At 40.0% G+C, this 6,346-nt stretch overlaps 1 pseudogene across 1 annotated transcript; it reads left to right on the top strand.

Annotated features, from left to right (window-relative positions):
* Positions 1 to 2,831: 2,831 nt before the first annotated feature.
* On the top strand, positions 2,832 to 4,369 carry LOC149174500 (LEAF RUST 10 DISEASE-RESISTANCE LOCUS RECEPTOR-LIKE PROTEIN KINASE-like 1.1 pseudogene; annotated as a pseudogene). Its single transcript, XR_016258492.1, has 2 exons — positions 2,832 to 2,949; positions 3,040 to 4,369. The product of XR_016258492.1 is annotated as an LEAF RUST 10 DISEASE-RESISTANCE LOCUS RECEPTOR-LIKE PROTEIN KINASE-like 1.1 pseudogene (transcript).
* The last annotated feature ends 1,977 nt before the right edge of the window (positions 4,370 to 6,346 follow it).

Raw genomic sequence — 6,346 nt, forward strand, 5'->3', positions numbered from 1 at the left:
GATCACCACTATGGCGCATTACCTTGGGATCTTCACCCAGTAATGCTATATCATGAGCATTGTAACCTATTTTCTGAATCAATCATTCTTTTTTGTTCTTTTGATTCTTTTAGTGTTTTTGCTCTGCAAAGCTGTGTGTTCAACCTTTACTAGCTAGATTCATCTGTGCAGGTTTTCTAACACATTTACATAATGTAATGTTTTGGTTGAGAGAGAGAGTTTTGTAGATCTATATGATCAATGTTGTAATGGTTGGCAATCTTAATAAAATGGAGTTAGGGAATTTTTGTGTTGTTTTGGTTTGATGAATGTGTAGCCCCCTTTTAAAAAAAATTGTTTCTTCTATGTGAATGGTGTTTCGACTTGTTCTATGATAATGGATGTTTTAGTTATAATATGGTTGCATATATGATAAAAGTTTTATGGCGCAAATAATGTTCTGGTATTAATCTTGATCCCTTAAGCATTCTTGTGGTTTTGGCTCACCTCAAGTGAGATGCTCCTTTGCAAAAGGAAGTGAAAATGTGGCGAAAAGATAGACTATGACGACCTCTTTTTGTTGGCAACTCAAGCTGAACCTAGGTCACTCTCATTTCGAAATTTTCCACTAACAATAACCATGTTTAGATACCAATTATATAAAAAAAATATGTCAAATACATTTATTATACTAACCCATAAAAAAAAGTATGTACACACAGCTAAATAAACATAATTGTAATAATGAATGAAAAATATACCCATTTAAAGTTGAACTTGTGACCTAGAAACTTAAATTTATTATAACAACTATCAACATTGTTCTTCAATTTTGATAAATTAATCCTTTACATTATCCTTCTCACATACAATAATATAACACCATTACCTTTTTAGAAATAAGTGGAAGTGGAAGTGGATTCGTTAAAAAAAGAGCAATGAAATAATATTATTGTAACATAAAGGATCATGCAAACAAATTATGTTAATCCGCCAAATTTCTGAAACATTAGCGAATGTTGAAAGTTGTGATGGATAAACCAAAGTCAAGGGGAACGGATACAAGTGGGAATTTGTCACATAAGTATGAAGGCCAAGGAAAGTAAAAAGTAATGGGTGGAAGTATCCACGAACGTGAGAGATTGCTAAGTCTTCTCCCCATGGTCACGCCAAGGACATGAAGGTTGCATCAGAAGTCGACTTACAAGACGACTTTTACGCGAAAATATGAAGATTGATGTATGATGCAAAAGGTATCCGCATATTAGTCATCACGAGCAGTTTGTCGACTTACGCGAAAATATGAAGATTGATGTATGATGCAAAAGGTATCCGCATATTAGTCATCACGAGCAGTTTGTCGACTTACTCCCCGCCACAGATATCAGTAGATCAATGCAAGAAGACGCAAGGAGAACCCCACCCGCAACGTTGTTGCCGGCTGTGACTTTGCATGTGCTTAAAAGTCAAGCAGAGTCTCATTGGCGCGTGTTGACTGTGCAGTCTTCTGCACCGCAATTCCATGCCGTCCACCACAAGCCCGCTCTCTGTAGTTCTATCTCCTTCGTCTTCTTAATGTATTTGCAGAAACCGTTTATTGTCATTCGCCTCCTCTGTTCACTTGAAATTGCTACTCTCTAACTTTTTATCGCCTCAGACAGAAGAGCAGTGCAGATGATGAGGATATCTGTCTTTCTTCTTCCCAATTCGATGCCTCTCACTCTTCATCTTTCCCTTCTTGTTGCATCTGCTCTCCTCCTCTTCCTCTGTTCCACAACTTCATGTCTCGCCAGTCAATACCAGGATTGTGATTATTATAAGTTTCAATGTGGGAACTTTTTCTTCGGCTATCCATTTGGGCGAAATGGCAGCGGATGCGGTGACCCTGAGTTTCAGCTTCTTGACTGTGATGACCACAGCGGCCATCCTATGCTCAATATCGGTGGAGAGAAATATCGCATACTGAACTATTTGTTGTTCGACCATCACATGACGATTGTTAACAACAATTTGTTTGTGAGTAAATGTAATGTTTCAGGTAACTACTCTCAACTCTGGTCGCCTGGCTCTCATTTTTTTATTAGCGACGATGCATACACCAATCTCACACTTTCAAGGCAGTGCCATAAAAGAAAGAAGGAAATGTCTCAATTAAAACGCCTTCCGTTATGTGGCGAGGACTGGTATTACAATATTCGGAGACCAGAAGACGGGACACATTTCTGTCAGACTCATCAGCAAATACCAATTAAAACGAATTACCTCTATCCGGAGTTCACTGTTAATCAGTCGAAGGAGGGTTTTGAGATAACATGGTGGGTCGACCAGGACATGTATCACTGCTGTGGTGCTTGTCGGGAAAGTGGCGGGCGTTGTGGTTATAACATTTCAGCACAATTTGTTTGCTATTGTCCCCATGGTACAACATATCCAGCGACATGCCCCCCGCACCCGCATGGTACGTTTCCTCTACGCCTTCTACACATTTAATTACAAAGTTGTATTTTCGAATTCTATCAATATTATATTAATTACAAAGTTCAATTGTCGAATTCTGTCAATATTATATTAGCTACAAAGTTCAATTTTCCAATTCTATACGCGCTATAAATGCTTCCTTCATTTGGATATTCGTGTATGGGTTTCCCTTTTTGTCAACTATGTATTCTCTTACCAAAAACTGTGGATCCTTGTATGTCCTCCACATGATCCTGATGACGGCCACACAGATGATGGAAAGCCGTCTGCCAGTAAAGAAGGTAAATATATTTTCTTCCAAATTAGTATCTCCCATTCAACGTCAAATGAATTAAATGCTCCATTACCAGTACCTGTATCCTTGAATCTGGCAATGTAAACGTGTTTCCCTATTTGTCAAGTGTTCAAAAACCATCGATTGTTTCTGTTACTCATATTAATAGTTGTTATGCTATGCCGCAGGTCGGAAAAACAGGTCCGCCATTGTAATAGGTAAATATAATTTCTTCCTCTCCAGTACATAAATCTCCGCATTGATCTCACGGTGATTACATGGATATTAATCTGTGCCTACTACCGCAGGTTGCTCTGTTGGAGGAACTGCGTTAACGGCAATAGCGCTAGTATTGTTTTTAATGTATTATGCGAAGGGGAGAAGCCCTTCTCGTAGCCAGGGTCGCGCGACGGATTCCAGCAAAAATGAGAGAAAGGACATGGGAGCATGTGCGCCTAGGCTTAAAATAGGCAATCTGTCTATATTTTCATACGAAGAACTTCGACGGGCTACAAATTGCTTCCATGAGGAGAACGAAATTGGGGATGGAGGATTCGGCTCGGTGTATCTGGGAAAACTTAGGGACGAACAGACTGTGGCGGTAAAGAGACTTTATCAGGACGGGTCTAGGACAGTTGCGCAGTTCATCAACGAGGTGGCCATATTTTCGTCCTTGAATCATCCACATCTCGTTCGTCTTTATGGTTGCACAACTGCAGAGAGTCCGGAGCTGCTGCTCGTCTACGAATTTGTACCAAATGGGAATTTGGAAAATCATCTTCACGGCGATCGCAAAGGACCCGGGGGGCTATCATGGAATAATCGTTTGAACATTGCTCTTCAAACAGCCCAGGCCTTGGCTTTCCTTCACAACTTTAATCCACCTATATTCCACAGAGATGTGAAATCCTCTAATATTCTCTTGGACGAGAATTTCAATGTCAAATTGGCCGATTTTGGGCTTTGCAGGTATATGCCTGTAAGTGCCTCACATGTCACTACAACCCCTCAAGGCACACCAGGATATGTTGACCCAGAGTATCACAAGTACTACCAGTTCACGGAGAAATCCGATGTGTACAGCTTCGGGGTAGTTTTGGTGGAGATCATCTCTGCCAAATTAGCGGTAGATGTAAATCGGGATACAAGGGAAATCAACCTTGCTAACTTGGCAATATCAAAGATTCAAGAAGGGGCTTTGCATGAACTGGTGGATCCGCAGCTGGACATGGAAACGAATGAGGAGATAAAGGTCACAGTAAGTGCAGTTGCAGAATTGGCCTTCAGATGCCTGGCGTCAGAGAGCGATGACAGACCACACATGAAGGAAGTCGTTGCTCAGCTTGAGGTAATAAGGGGCTTGTGGGATGTCTGCCCATCTCCACATCAGCAGTCAGTATCGTTTCCCACCGGTAAACACTGGCGATCGTTCCCGACCTCCGTGCACGAAAAATGGCCCATCAAGGGCTACAATGCCAACGCCAGCGCATAAATTTCTCCACGATATGCAAATGGTTAATATTATATAGTTGACAATAAACTTGCTTAGTATGATGTAAATATACCGTATAAAACATGAAGAATATTTGGTACTCCGAATATGTGAAATGAATTAAAGCAAATACTTTTATTTTGTCCGCCAACGCCAATCATGGCTCTTGATTTTCCAGCTTCATCGTGCAAAAGAGAAATGTAGAACTTTTTTTCTATCCATGAATTTGTAATTTTGCCTCTGCCTGAGCAATCCAAGCAAGGCGAAAAACCTGTCCAGTAATATGAAGTTGTGATTTTATTCTCCAATTATTATTTGTTGTTTTATCTCTATTCTGTTGTCTCGGTCTGTCATCGAATTATTCTCTGTTGTGTTCTTAATTAGTAATATTACCCTCTGAACCCATCAACTGGTATCAGAGCCAGTAAGCAGCAAGCTCTTCGGTTGTTTTCTGTGCTTAATCATGCCCCAGACTCTGCTTCCTCGCCGCCATTTGAAGAAATTCGCGGTCCTGCGAACCAGTTTTTCCACTAGCTTTGGGGTGATAATAGATATACTCTGATTGCCGAGTAAATGCCAGACTCTGCTTGTGTAGTTAGCAGAGGATGAAATCTCAGGATCGTTGAAAACCTTCCTGTGGATTTTGGGATATGACCAACCAAGTTGCAGCCAGTCTGAAGGGGGTGCTTGCGCGATTGCTGGAGTCACTCGCTGAGGTTGTAGATTGACTCCCACATCGTGGGCAGAGTTTAGTCAGAGTGTCCAGGCCCGAAAGTCGTGGGCAGAGTTTCGACAGCGTGTCCAGGCCCGAAAGATAATTATTTTGGCATGCCACGATAGGGCTTAATTCCTTTTTCGTATTTCATTTGAGGTTTTTTTGTTTAACATTATTATCCCTGCCTAAAGTAGCAGGTATATAGCAATAGATATTGCTTGACCATGCATTAACTGGTTTGAATGATTTTCCGTATCAGCGGTTTAACCAAAGTTTAGAGAAAACATTTTGTTTAAAATTATTTATTTATTATTTTGATGCTGTTTGATTGGTCAAAGAAATCGACCTCTTATTACCAGCGACATTCTTCCCAATGTATATTTTTAGAGAAAACTTTATATTAAAATTCAAAATGCATTTTGGATCCGGTCGAGACCTGTATTAATGCTGAGGTTAAGTTAGCATTATTTCCCCAGCATTAAATGTTTGTGCCAATATTTTTTCATTCTTACACCATAGTGTAAACATGTGGTATTTCCAGATTGCCATTTGGCTATTACTTAGTATTAAGTGTTTGTAGATAAAATTACAGATTCCCACCTCCGGAAACCTAATTTGTTAGGCTCAGGTGAAATTAATCCATAACCATATTAATAATCCATAACCAGAAACACTTTCTTAATAGAATAGCATCCGAACAAGCAGATGCATAGATGCACCAGTAACATGGGCAGATAATCCACTGAGCTAAAGACAAATCCTTCACCACTCGAAATTGGAGCCATCTTTCGTAGGTCTACAATGTTATGTGTCTGGACTATGTCTCCGTCATGAAATTCCTCTGTTATCGTGAGCGTTTACCCAACAAGAGTAAATATTATTGCTACAGTGCCACTTGCCCGACGTTCCTACTTCTTCCTGCATCTTTTGTTGATACATATGTTGATACATATGACTAACGTGGACATTGCAATCTTGTAGCCCACTTCCTAGGACCAGTTACAACTCTAGATATAGATTCATTCCCATATAGTGTTATGCTCTTAACCTGCAAGACGATACCAGAATACAAAATATGCGAAGAAATATACCCAGAACATAGAATAGTGAGAAACAACAGCAAGTATTTTATTATTTAGAAAGCAATGTTCACTTGCCTCTTCGAGGGGGCAACCTCCAATAGAGCAGAGCTCGATTACAAAATAAGACACGATGCTCCTCGCAGGGAATCCCTATCCTTTATATATGACTCATACATGCAATACCATGGATCAATACGATGGTTCTTATTAATACCATCTATCTAATACCATGGCCCATTTGCAACTAACTGTGGTCCCATCATTAATTACGGGTTAACCACTTACAATTATTAATATGGGCTTTATTGACTCCTTACTTAACTATA

This window comes from Pinus tabuliformis, chromosome 4_1 (genome assembly GCF_031772625.1).
Source record: "Pinus tabuliformis cultivar Carrire ecotype Pingquan chromosome 4_1, CPIR1, whole genome shotgun sequence".
Classification (NCBI taxonomy): domain Eukaryota; kingdom Viridiplantae; phylum Streptophyta; class Pinopsida; order Pinales; family Pinaceae; genus Pinus; species Pinus tabuliformis.